The sequence below is a fragment of the Mus caroli genome, unplaced genomic scaffold (genome assembly GCF_978045245.1).
Source record: "Mus caroli unplaced genomic scaffold, Mus_caroli_1 scaffold_15, whole genome shotgun sequence".
Classification (NCBI taxonomy): Eukaryota; Metazoa; Chordata; class Mammalia; order Rodentia; family Muridae; genus Mus; species Mus caroli.
The window spans coordinates 95,465,599-95,480,217 of NW_028227270.1; positions in this window are offsets into that span (position 1 = coordinate 95,465,599).

A 14,619-nucleotide genomic window follows, 5' to 3' on the forward strand; every position below is an offset into this window, starting at 1 on the left:
AAACTTGAAATGAAACACTGATGATGTCAAACCAGGAGCACTGACAACAATCTCACCACAAGTTCTTATCAAGTAGAAGAGAAAATATGAAATCTCAAAGACCAGGCTCATTCAAAGCACAGTGTTGCTGAAAACCCCAATCTCTGCCCTCCAGGCTCTTTAAATAACTGGGAAGACAAAGCACGTGCAGAAAAAAGTTAGGTGTTCATCCGAAAGTTCACATTGTATGATGGTCTTCCAGTAAGCCGTTGCTTTGCTTATGTTCAGAAAATACTTGTTATTGGTTGGACATTGTGATATCTAAGAGCGAAACTTGCCAGGAGGGATTTTTTTATTCCTGGGCCTTTCAGGTTGGTGGGTGATAAAAATGACAAAATGAGAAGCTGTAATGAAACATAAAATGTAACATGACAGAGAAATTCACCATTCTAACTGAGCATGCAGAGAACACACAGAATCCAGCCCAAAGGCCCAAGTTGAGGCCCTGATTTGGTTAGGATTTCTTTTGCTACAAAAACTCAGATCCAAAAGAAGAGATGTAAATGACATGAAATTTTATTTCCGTATCCTGTTGCTATAATTTCAGCTTGAAATGTCACAGAAATGACAATGGATTGAAGGCTTAGTCTCTATACTGTGGTGCCATTAGAAAGCAATTGGACCTTTAGATGGTGGGACTGGAGATGTGCCCAGTAAGGGATTACTGGGATTGATGGAACCTAAGACCCTTGTTATGTATTGCTTTGTTTTCTAGTAGCATCATTTCAACAGACTGTTCTTCATATAAGACTGATCTTCACTAAGATAGAATACCTTACCAGAGGCCCAGAAGCAACAGAAACTCTCCACTGAAACATCTGAAATTGTGAGCCTAATAAACCATTCTTATTTATAAATTGATGTGTGACAGATGTTTGTGAAATAGAATACTAATTGACATCCTTTCAAACATCTGGAGGTGGGCAGTAACACTGTAAAGCTTATAGCACCACTGGGGAGTTGGGCTTTCTCACTTAGGTGTTACTCCTCCCTTATTAGAGGCATCAAATACTGAAATGACTGCTGAGCTACACAATTATTCCCAAATCCTAGTCAATGAAAAGATACAGTAAATGTGGATGCTTTCCAGATACTTCACAGTACATTGAGTTATAACCCTTATCCAGTTCAAGAGTCTCGAAGATATCCGTTCAATTTTGACTAGTTAAAAATAGGCTCACAGTGAAGATGACTATGATTTGAGTGATGTATCATATGTATCAAGATGGTAAAAAAAATGACACTAGCTCAGATTACAATCTGCAAGAAAACATTATCATTTTTAGCTTAAAACTTTAAATGTTAAAATTTAACAGTATAAAGTGCAATCCAATTAAAAATTGGGTAAAAGATGATTCTTCTCCAAGGAAAATGTGCATATGGCAAATAAGCATATTAAAATATGTTCAATGTCGCTGTCATTAAGAAAATGCAAATTAAACCAAGGGTATGGCACAGCACACCTATTAGAACAGCTAAGTTCCAAACACTGTGACAGGATATTCCTCTGCAGAGAACTCACACCTACTGCTATGGGAATGCAGATAGCATAGCCAGTGTACTGTACAGGAAGACAGCATAATGATTTCTTATAAAGTTTCTCGGATTCTTACAATCTAGTAATCATATTCTCAGAGCACCCAACAGGTTTGAAAATGTATGCTCACTCAAAATTTTGTGGAAGTTTATAACTCAAAGCAGGAAGTAACTAAATGTCCTTCAATAGGTTAATGGATAAACAAAGTGTGTTACTCACATGCAATGACTAGCACCTAGAGACACACAGAATTTGAATGGGAGAGACATGCAAAGATGAAACGGTATCCTAGTCTTTATGGTGAAAACATCATTGTGTGAATTCATGTATATAGCACTCTGAGAAATGGTTGTACAAGGGAGATAGCTAGGCAGTTGCTGGAACTTCTTGGTGGCAAGAAAAAGATGATCATAAATGAAACACTGACAAGTTTTAAGGGTAATGAACTTATTCTTTATAACATTTCAACAACAGATTCAGATGCCAGGTATTAAAAATAAGCCTACAGAAATGCACAGTACAAATACCAACATATAATGAGCAATAAGGAGTAATTGTTTAAAAAGTTGAGGAGCCTGAAGATGGTATGCATAAAGTGTCAGGCTGCTGTGTAATAAATACACACAGCAACATCTCTGAGGGAGAGTTAGGCAAAGGCACTGGACTAAGCCATTCATGAATGCCCAGGACTAGAGTAGATGAAGGTTGAGATGTACTGCTCTACTTGGTCATCTTTCCCTCTAAGATAGCAGCACCTAACTCACTGCATATGTGCCCTGGTGGCCAATGTCTTAGGAAATAACAGCAGCTGGCACAAGCTAGCTTCTTGTTCTTGGAGCAGAAGTTGCTACAGGGAAGAGCATACAATACAACATGTGGCAATGAATAGGAATTCACCCATAGCATCCTTTGATTTCTAGTATTGTGTGTTTAGACACAGTTTAACAGATGTGTTTAGACACAGTTACTCCCTTGCTGTCAGCTGAGAGAGCCTCAATGCTGTGGAAGTCCAGTGTCAATGACGACATCTGATATCTAGGTTCTGATTGCTAACATTGTCATTCCAAAATCTGGAAATAATGGTTATTCTAGTACTGAAAAAAAAGTACAATGCAAGCCTGAAATATCCTGCCAGAAATGTAAAAAAGTGTTCAAAAGACATCAGCAGCAATCAGGATGAGTGTGTTAAATGCTTATATGAACAAACTGAAAATGCTCACAAGGACCGTGGCCAAAAAGTGTTGTATAAAGACATAAGATAATATCATAGCTTCTGTGTATATGTGTATAAACATAAACACACACACATATGGAGAGACAGAAAGAGAAAAAGTGGGGAGTCTATTCTAATATGAACCAATCAATCAAAGTGAGAAAAAAATCTTAACAGCTAATAAATTAGGCAAGCATGTCCTTAGTTCAGTAACCAGGGCAGAGCTAAGGCAAGAACCTTTAATAAAATATGGAATTCTTTAAATAATGCATCAGTAAAAGTTCATTAGTGAGTATATTGATAAGTATATAATAATAATAATAATAATAAATGAACTATATAGTAATGATAAAAGTATTATATTAAGCATATGTAACTTTAAAGCAATTTTAAATGAAAGGTTATTTTTAATAAATTGCAGATTTAAACTAACTATATCTCAAAGTAATTTAAATATATACACCACTAACAGTGAAATAATTTTAGGTCATCTGTATATTTATGACTTTTATCAGAGCATCAGACTTTCCCAGATGGATTCCAAGGAAGCTTATTATTTTCTAGTTAAAATTCAGGAGAAGTTTTCAATAAGAAATTGAGTTGCCAACCACAGAGAGAATCAGAATTGGAGATGGCCAGAGAAATTTGGCCAAACAGTCCAAAGATTTGAGGTTAACTTTACCAGTGCTCATGTCTGATCTTACCACATGAAGTGTGATGGTTTCCATTATTGCTGGCCCAGGTATGACCACTCATATAGCATATTTATTACAGCTTATAATGGCAATTAAAAAAAAATAATTGAGCCATTTTTGTGTTAGAATGGTGTGCAGCAGAGCAAATGAATAATTTAAGAATATAGTGAAAGTTTAGTTTGCAGTTTTATAAAGAATCACACAAAAACATTGAGAATGAAGGAAGCTGAGAGACTGTCTTATAAAGAATCACACAAAAACATTGAGAATGAAGGAAGCTGAGAGACTGTCTTAGTCGGGGTTTCTATTCTTGCACAAACATCATGACCAAGAAGCAAGTTAGGGAGGAAAGGGTTTATTCAGCTTACAATTCCATACTGCTGTTTATCACCAAGGAAGTCAGGACTGGAACTCAAACAGGTCAGGAAGCAGAAGCTGATACCGAGGCCATGGATGGATGTTCTTTACTGGTTTGTTTCCCCTGGCTTGCTTAGCCTGCTCTCTTATAGAACCAAGACTACCAGCCCAGAAATGGTTCCACCCACAAGGGGCCTTTCCCCCTTGATCACTAATTGAGAAAATGCCTTACAGTTGGATCTCATGGAGGCATTTCCCCAACTGAAGCTCCTTTCTCTGTGATAACTCCAGCTGTGTCAAGTTGACACAAAACTAGCCAGTACAGAGACAAACCATCAACTGGTTATCTCTGCTGCTGGTCTTCCATGAAATGCTGCTCATTGAGAAAGGACAGCTGTCTACCTGCCAAAGAATCTCAGGTGTCAGAAAAATACATTCTGAATGTGCTATTTCCATGAAAGAGATCAAAACATTGTTTTCTCATAAGCACACATGTACCTGTGATAACATGAAGTGTGAATGATGAAATCACAAGTTTCATCTCAGGATATTTTTCTTATTATTTTTTTTGGAAATACTATTTATTTCCTATTCTACAGATACTTGCTCAGCTATGCTCATTGCTATATTCTATTCACCATAGCCAGGAAGTGGAAACAACATAAATGTTCTTCAACTGATGAATGGATAAAGAAGATGTGGTAATATACACTATGGAGTGTATTACTCAGATATAAAGAAACATTAAATCACTAAATTTTCTGGTAAGTGGATGAAACTAGAAAAAATTATTTTGAGTGAGGTAAAACAGTTCAAAAAAACAAACAAAAATAATCCAAAAATGCATGTTCTCTCTCTCTCTCTCTCTCTCTCTCTCTCTCTCTCTCTCTCTCTCTCTCTGCCTCTCTCTCTCTCATCTATAGCTACTAATTCCAAGTCTTCAAATGTGACTATTTCACTTGGAGTAATTACTGAAGCAAGTAAAGTAAAATCTGTAAGAGAAACAATAGAAAATGGAATAGCAAGGTAAAAGTAATTGAGGAGAATATGGTATAAAATATAGGGGTAGTAAATTGGAGGTACTATGGAGGTAAACCAAGAAGGACAAAGACAGAGGGGGGCAAAATTACAAAAAGGTTAGAAAAGTTATCCTAAAATTATGAACTGCAAAACACTTTCGATATTCAAAAAAATCCTGGATGTACCTGACAACTTGGGTCTAAGGTGGTAATGGATCTTGAAGAAGAACCTGCCATTTTACTAAGCCAGTTAAATTCCCCACTGCATTTCTACATACATGTTTTTTATTAGATATTTTCTTTATATACATTTCAAATGTCATCCCCTTTCCTGGTTTCCCCTCCAAAAACCTCCTATCACCACCCCTGCTCAACCAACCCACCCACTCCTGCTTCCTGGTCCTGGCATTTCCCTACACTGGGGCATAAAACCTTCACAGGACCAAGGGGCTCTCCTCCCGTTGATGAATGGCTAGGCCATTCTCTGCTCCATATGCAACTGGAGCCAAGAGTCCCACCATGTGTTTTCTTTGGTTGGTGGTTTAGTCCCAAGGAGCTCTAGGGGTACTGCTTAGCTCATAATGTCTTTCCTCCTATGGAGCTGCAAACTTCTTCAGCTCCTTGAGTACTTTCTCTAGCTCCTTCATTGGGGACCCTGTGCTCAAGCCAATGGATGGCTGTGAGCATCCTCTTCTGTATTTGTCAGGCACTGGCAGAACCTCTCAGGAGACAGCTATATCAGGCTCCTGTCAGGAAGCACTTCTTGGCATCCACAATAGTGTTCTGGGTTTGGTGGTTGTCTATGGAATGAATCCCCAGGTGGAGCAGTATCTGGATTGTCATTCCGTCAGTTTCTGCTCCACACTTTGTCTCTGTAAATCCTTCCATGGGTATTTTGTTCCCCCTTATAAGAAGGATCAAAGTATCCACACTGTGATCTTCCTTCTTCTTGAATTTCATGTTTTGCGATTTTATCTTGGGTATTTGGAGATTCAGGACTAATATCCACTGATCAGTGAATGCATATCATGTGGGGTTTTTTGTGATTGGGTTACTTCACTCAGGTTGATATCCTCCAGATCCATCCATGTGCCTAAGAATTTCATAAATTCATTGTTTTTAATAGCTTAGTAGTACTCCATTGTGTAAATGTACCACATTTTCTTTATCCATTCCTCTGTTGAGGGACATCTGAGTTCTTTACAGTTTCTGACTATTATGAATAAAACTGCTATGAACATAGTGGACCATGTGTCCTTATCACATGTTGGGACATCTTCTGTGTATATGCCCAGGAGTGGTATTGCTGGGTCCTCCAGTAGCACTATATCCAGTTTTCTGAGAACCACCAAACTGATTTCCAGAATGGTTGTACAAGCTTGCAATCCCACCAGGAATGGAAGAGTGATCCTCCTTCTCCACATCCTGGCCAGCGTCTTCTGTCACCCGAGTTTTTGTTCTTAGCCTTTCTGACTGGTGTGAGGTGGAATCTCAGGGTTATTTTGATTTGCATTTCCCTTATGACAAAGGATGTTGAACATTATTTTAGGTGCTTCTCAGCCATTCGGTATTCCTCAGTTGAGAATTCTTTTATTTAGCTCTGTGCCCCAGTTTCTAATAGGGTTATTTGTTTCTCTGCCGTCTAACTTTTTCAGTTCTTTGTATATATTGGATATTAGCCCTCTATCAGATTTAGGATTGGTAAAGATCTTTTTTCCCAATCTGCTGGTTGCCTTTTTGTCTTATTAAGAGTGTCCTTTGCCTTACAGAAGTTTGCAATTTTATGAGGTCCCATTTGTTAATTCTTGATCTTACAACAGAAGCTGTTGGTATTCTGTCCATGAATTTTTTCCCCTGTGCCCATATCTTTTAGGCTCTTCCCCACATTTGTGGGCCTGGGTACCAGAGGTTTTCCATGGAGATCTCTGTCCAGGCCGGGTGGGAAGGTTCCAGTGAAAGGAAGTGAGTCCAGGCAGGGAGGTGAAGTGTCTGCCATGCCTTCCAGGTCACTTGGGAACTCCAAGTGTCTCTGAACTTAGTCAGGTCCGGCTGGGCCAACTAAAAGCTGACAATCCAGTGAGGGGGGACTTTTCGGGGTTCTTGGGGAGAGAAGATTATTTCCCAAGTGTTACATACAGCTCTTGGAACAAAAGACTCAGACAAAGGGATAGTTCTCGAACACTTTTAATTCCCTGCATGGATTTGTATACAGTTCTGGGGGTGATTCAGTTTGACAGCAGGCACCTCTCATTGGCTTGGACTGAGAGTTTGGGGAAAACTTTATTTGCATGTGGGAAGGCTTAGTGCTGTTCCTATGTGGCTGATAGCCACGCCTCTCCTGTGGGGGCTGTGGGGGCGGTAACTTCAACAGGAGCCAGGGTCCAGGAGACATGAGAGAACTCCTTCCATCCCATGTAAGTGAATTATCACCACTGGCCCCAGGGTTCAAGATCTAGCCTTGACTGGAAACCAGGCTGTCTGCTCAAAGCCCGTTGCCCCACACACATTCTCCTCTATTAGTTTCAGCCTCTCTAATTTTATGTGGAGTTTGAGGTCAGGCATGGTGATTCCACCAGAGGTTCTTTTCTTGTTGAGAAGAGTTTTTGCTATCATAGGTTTTTTGTTATTCCAGATGAATTTGCAAATTTCCCTTTCTAACTCTGTGAAGAATTGAGTTGGAATTTTGATGGGGATTGCATCAAATCTGTAGATTGCTTTCAGCAAGATGGCCATTTTTCTATATTAACTCTGCAAATCCATGAGCATGGGAGATCTTTTCATATTCTGAGATCTTTGATTTCTTTCTTCAGAGACTTGAAGTTTTGGTCATAAAGATCTTTTCCCTTCTTAGTTAGTATCACACCATGGTATTTTATATTATTGTGACTATTATTCCCTAATGTCTTCCTCAGCCTGTTGATCCTTTGTGTAGAGAAAGGCCACTGATTTGTTTGAGTTAATTTTATATCAAGCTACTTTACTGAAGTTGTTCATCAGGTTTAAGAGGTCTCTAGTGGAATTTTTGAGGTCACTGATGTATACTATCATATCATCTGCAAATAGTGATATTTTGACTTCTTCCTTTCCAATTTGTATCCCTTTGATCTCCTTTTGTTGTCTAATTCCTCTGGCTAGGACTTCAAGTACTATATTGAATAGGATGAAGAGAGTGGATTACATTGATGCATTTCCATGTGTTGAACCATCCCTGCATCCCAAGAATTAAACCTACTTGATCATGATGGATGATCATTTTGATGTGTTCTTGGATTTGTTTTGCGAGAATTATATTGAATATTTTTGCATCAATATTCATAAGGGAAAAGGGTCTGAAATTCTCTTTCTTTGTTGGGTCTTTGTGTTGTTTAGTTATCAGAGTAATAGTGGCTTCATAGAACTGATTGGGTAGAGTACATTCTGTTTTTCTATTTTGTGGAATAGTTTGAGGAGTATTGGTATTAGGTCTTCTTTGAAGGTCTGATACAACTCTACATTAAAGCCATCTGGTCTTGGGCTTTTTTTTTGTTTTTGTGTTTTTGGTTGGGAGACTATTAATGACTGCTTCTATTTCTTTAGGGGATATGAGACTGATTAGATCATTAATCTGATCCTGATTTAACTTTGGTACCTGGAATCTGTCTAGAAAATTGTCCATTTCATCCAGGTTTTCCAATTTTGTTTAGTATAGCCTTTTGTAGCAGGATCTGATGATGTTTTGGATTTCCTCAGTTTTGTTGTTATATCTCCCTTTTAGGAAATGGTCCTTGTGACTTATAGTTAGTCTGGCTAAGGGTTTATCTATCTTGTTGATTTCGTCAAAGAACCAGCTCCTGGTTTGGTTGATTCTTTCTATAGTTCTTTTTTTCCCCACTTGGTTGATTTCAGCCCTGAGTTTGATTATTACCTACTGTCTACTCATCTTGGGTGAATTTGCTTCTTTTCATTCTAGAGCTTTCAGGTGTGCTGTCAAGTTACAAATATATGTTCTTTCCAGTTTCTTTTTGGAGGCACAGAGAGCTATGAGTTTTCATCTTAGGACTTCTTTCACTCTGTCCCATAAGTTTGGGTATGTTGTGGCTTCATTTTCATTAAACGCTAAAAAGTCTTTATTTTCTTTTATTTTTTCCTTGACCAAGTTATCATTGAGTAGAGTGTGGGTCAGTTTCCACACGTATATGGGCTTTCTATTATTTATGTTGTTATTGAAGATCAGCTTTAGTTCGTGGTGATATGATAGGATGCACAGGATTATTTCATTTTTCTTGTACTGTTGAGGCCTGTTCCGTGACTAATTATATAGTCAGTTTTGGAGAAGGTACTATGAAGTGCTGAGAAAAAAATTATATCCTTTTGTTTTAGGATAAAATGTTCTATAGATATCTGTTAAATTCATTTGTTTTATAACTTCTTCTAGTTTCACCGTGTGTCTGTTTAGTTTCTGTTTCCATGATCTGTCCATTGCTGAGAGTGAAGTGTGGATGTCTCACACTATTATGGTGTGTGGTGCAATGTGGGCTTTGAGCTTTACTATAGTTTCTTTTATAAATGTGGCTGCCCTTGCATTTTGAGAATAGATGTTCAGAATTGAGAGTTCATCTTGGTAGATTTTACCTTTGATAAGTATGAAGGGTCCGTCCTTGTCTTTTTTGATAACTTTAGGTTGAAAGTTGATTTTATTTGATATTAGAATGACTACTCCAACTTGTTTCTTGGGACCATTTGCTTGGAAAATGGTTTTCCAGCCTTTTACTCTGATGTAGTGTCTGTCTTTTTCCTGAGGAGGGTATCCTGTTTGCAGCAAAATGTTGGGTCCTGTTTATGTACCCAGTGTGTTAGTCTATGTCTTTTTATTGGGGAATTGAATCAATTGATATTAAGAGATATTAAGGGAAAGTAATTGTTGCTTCCTGTTATTTGTTGTTAGAGTTGAGATTCTGTTCATTTGGCTATCTTCTTTTAGGTTTGTTGAAAGATTACTTTCTTAGTTTTTCCAGGGCATAGTTTCCCTCCTCATGTTGGAGTTTTCCCTTTATTAATCTTTGAAGGGATGGATTCATCGAAAGATATTGTGTAAATTTGGTTTTGTCATAGAATACTTTGGTTTCTCCATCTATGATAATTGAGAGTTTTGCTGGGTATTGTAGCCTGGCCTAGTATTTGTGTTCTCTTATGTTCTGCATGACATCTGGGTCCAGGATCTTCTGGCTCTCATAGTCTCTGATGTGAAGTCTGGTGTAATTCTAATAGGTCTGCCTTTATATGTTACTTGACCTTTTCCTTTACTGCTTTTAATATTCCTTCTTTGTTTTGTGCACTTGATGTTTTGATTATTATGTAACAGGAGGAATTTTCTTTCTGGTCCAAACTATTTGGAGTTCTGTATTTTTCTTGTATGTTCATGGGCATCTCTTTCTTTAGGTTAGGGAAGTTTTCTTCTATAATTTTGTTGAAGATATTTACTGGTCCTTTAATTTGGAAATCTTCCTTCTCATCTATACCCATCATTAGATTTGGTCTTCTCATTGTGTCCTGGATTTTCTGGATATTTTGGGTTAGGATCTTTTTTAATTTTGCATTGTCTTTGATTGTTGTGTCAATGTTCTCTATGGAATCCTCTGCACCTGAGATTCTCTCTTCAATCTCTTGTATTCTGTTGGTGATGCTTGCATCTATGGCTCCTGATTTCTTTCCTAGGTTTTCTATCTCCAGAGTTGTCTCCGTTTGTGATTTCTTTATTGTTTCTGGTTTCATTTTTAGATCCTGGTTGGTTTTGTTCAATTCCATCCCCTGTTTGGTTGTGTTTTCCTATAATTCTTTAAGGGATTTTTGTGTTTCCTCTTTAAGGGCTTTTAACTGTTTTGCTGTGTTCTCCTCTATTTCTTTAAGAAAGTTATTTATGTCCTTAAAATCCTCTACCATCATCATGAGATATGATTTTAAATCTGAATCTTGCTTTTCTGGTGTGTTGGTGTATCCAGGACTTACTGTAGTGGGAGTACTGGGTTCTGATGATGCTATGTAGTCTTGGTTTCTGTTGGTAAGATTCTTGTGTTTGCCTCTCACCATCTGGGAACCTCTGGTGTTAGATGTTCTTGCTGTCTCTGGCTAGAGCTTGTTCATTCTGTGATTCTATAAGCCTGTGTCAACACTCCTGAGAGACCAGCTCTCTCCTGGCAAACCAGTGTATAGAGGGCTACAGAACAGCCCCATCTTCTGAGTGCAGATATAGGCCCACTGGACACTGTCCCAGCTGCTCTGCCATTTCTGTGGCCTGTATGCTCCTGAGTGGTCCTGCCTTAGTCACTGGAGAGAAAAACCCGACATACATATTCTTATAACAAGACAGAAGTGTACCTCTTACCTATCACAAAATGAAACTCTCTTTGCAACAGAGTCCATTGTTTAAAATCACAACTGATTAAAACACAAGAAACAAGTGATTCTATAGTGCATAACCCCAATTGTTCTGTCCCAACTCCAGCACACACAAATCAAAAGACATCATAGCAGAGAAAGTGAACAGATTGTAAGAGCCAGAGGAACACACATCTTCTAAGTTTCTTTCTCTTGTTTCTACCTCCTACGAGCTAGGGTGGCAGGTTTGAAACTCTGTGATTTTTGTTTTTTTTTTGTTTTGTTTTGTTTTTGTTTTTGCATGTAAACCATAATAACCCACTGAAAGTGTCTGCTTGCATTTATATGAGAGAAATTGCTTATCCACTAGATCAAAAAGACTATGCAATCCATATGAAGCAAGTACCTCAGCACATTGCATATGATCACACCTGATGGCTGTGAGTTCTCTCTCTCATGAACACTTCGGTTCTCTAAAATGGAAAGCAGAATTACTGAGTCCAAAGCAGAATTTCTGAAGTTGGTATTGAATTATAATGAGACTCAGAAAAACAGCATTAATCCTTCAACAAAGATGTGATATTTCCATGGTGCATTTTATGAGGGCCAACTTTACGCATAACCAACAAATCTTGACTATATCCTAGTTTTCCCAGAGCTAGCATTAATTCTCTGAGTAAGTTATTTTTAAAGAGTGAAGTGTGACTGCGAATGGGGAGAGGGTGGTACACCTTAAACTCTGTAAATTCCCAGTGAGCAATGTATTAGTTGACATTTACCTGTGGTCATTTAGGGTGTTGCATTTTAAAATATTTATGCAAAACTAAAAAAATTGGACAAAATTTAGGAAATACAAATATATTGAATGCATTTAGCCAGAGAAACTGGAAAAGAAATTAAGTAATACAATATGCCTGTGTGAAGGGCACCAAACTCAGCTGCTCTTGGATTTGTTAAATTCCTGTTTTCCTTTTAAAATACTTTGGGGAATAGGGAAACTCAAAAGGTGTTTTGCTAAGCACATTTTCCATGTGTGTAGAAATGTCCCAAAGGAAATTTAATCTCCATGTTGCTGGTGCCTTCACACTTAACTTCAAAGCGTTGTTTTGTAAGGGTTATTTGATATATTAAGAGGGGTTTAAGCTTTTTTTCCAAGGCTTTTGGATTGTTTTTCTTGGGGGAAAATGTGGTCACGTATAACCAAGGGGAAACTAATTCATATACCACTGAGTTCAAGTTCAGTTCAAAATTCTGATGCCAAATTACTCAAAAGTAAAGTCTTTCCTGGTTTAAAAAAAACAAAACAAACAAAAAAAAATTTCCTCTGTTATGACATTTTAGCCAAACCCTCCCAACTCCACAGTAGACATTTTCCTCCCCGCCACGCTGACCTCATATATATCACTATGTAAAGAGGTCATCCAGTATGTAATATAAATGAGAACATTTCACCTTCTTCTATATTACTATCATAAATTAAAGATGCGTGAATGACTTCATCAGATTCAGAGTGAATCGAAGAGAGCAGGAACTCCATTAGTTGTTAAGAAAAGTGAAACTTGAAGTTCTCCAACAAGGGCCATGATATTTAATCTTCATGTTGGAAAAGCCATTACATCCTTAGGCTTTTCTGATTTTTACCTCTGAAATATCCACCTGTTCCCTAGACTACAGAAGTAGCTTGGTAATTGATCTTTCCATCACCTCTTCCCTCTCTTCCACCCATGCCTATGAAACTTTACTCCCACCCTTTAGTCTCTTCTTCATAGCTAGGCCAGAATTGTTTCAGTAAAATAAAAACCCAATTATGTATGCAATGTGCTTTGGATTAAATCAATGGTGGTGCATTTCTCAAGGAAAAAAAGTCAATATTAATTCCTCAGAGGAGAGAATTCTTCAACTACGAGTCTTTAGCAACCTAGATTACTGAGGGACTGATGTAAAAAGTCACTTGCAGAGCCGACTGCTTTCTACATCCCTTGCTTCTGCCTGGACTCTACCCAGAATGCCTCATAGTCCAATAAATTCCCTGTTATTGTTTGAACTTGCTTACCCAGCCCTTCACTGAGCATCATGCTAACCAGTTTACACTGAATTTCTTGTATTTTAAAAACATGAGCCAAATGTGAAACATTTTAACCTGGGAAATTGAACTGAAGTTAGGCAGAGATTTTACTTTTAGATCACCTCAGAAAATTTAGACTAAAACATCCTGATAACTGAATTTATTTTCAAATATAACTTAATATCTAGATGAGCTGAAATCTCTTTATCTCTTTTAACAAAATTCAAATCGCATTACCTTCCATTCTTCTTGCCCTGTGTTTGAGTGCTAACTGACATGGTACATACCTACATTCTGAAGTTGATGTCTGCTTGACCATCCCAAGGCATTCATTGCATTGACTCTTCAAAACAGTGCACAATCTTGGTCCTCACACCCATAGTTTACAAGGTTACTCTTACCTCCTCTTAGTGTCTATAGCTGAATATTAAGGGGAGGATCTCAAAATTTTATGAAATCTTTTTTCAAAGTATAAGAAATTATATTTTCTAGTTCCATCCATTAGTCTGAAAACTTCAAGATGTCTTCATTTGTAATAGCTAAATAGTAGTCTATTGTGTAAATGAACCACATTTTCTATTGAGGGACATCTAAACTATTTCCAGCTTCTGACTATTACAAATAAGTCTGCTCTGAGCATATTGGAGCATGTGTACTTGTGGTATGGTGGAGAATCTTTGGGCTCTACTTTTAGGAGTGGTATAGCTGGGTCTTCAGGTAGAGCTATTTCCAATTTTCTGAGGAACCACCAGATTGATTTCCAGAGTCGTTGTACCAGTTTGCAATCCCATAAGCAATGGAGGAGTGTTTCTCTTTATCCACATCCTTGCCAGCATATACTGTTGCTTGAATTTTTTATCTTAGTCATTCTGATTGATGTAAGGTGGTAGGAATCTCAGGGTCATTTTGATTGGCAGTTCCCTGATGATTAGGATGTGGAACAGTTCTTTAGGTGCTTCTCAGTAATTCTCTGTTTAGCACTGTACCCCAATTTTTAAGTTGGGTTATTTAGTTTTTTTGGAGTCTAACCCCTCTTGAGTTATTTGTATATTTTGGATATTAGCCCTCCATTGGATGTAAAGTGAGTGATGATCTTTTTCCAATCTGTTCATTACTGTTTTGTCTAATTGGCAATGCCTTTTTTCTTACAGAAGCTTTGCAATATTATGAAGTCCAATTTGTTGATTCTAGATCTTAGAGCATAAGCCACTGGTGTTCTGTTCAGGAAAATTTCCCCTGTTCCCATGTGTTCGAGGTCTTCCCCATCTTCTCTTCTATTAGATTCTGTGTATATGGTTGTATGTGGAGAGAGTGAGGTAACCCAGACCCAAAATGACATG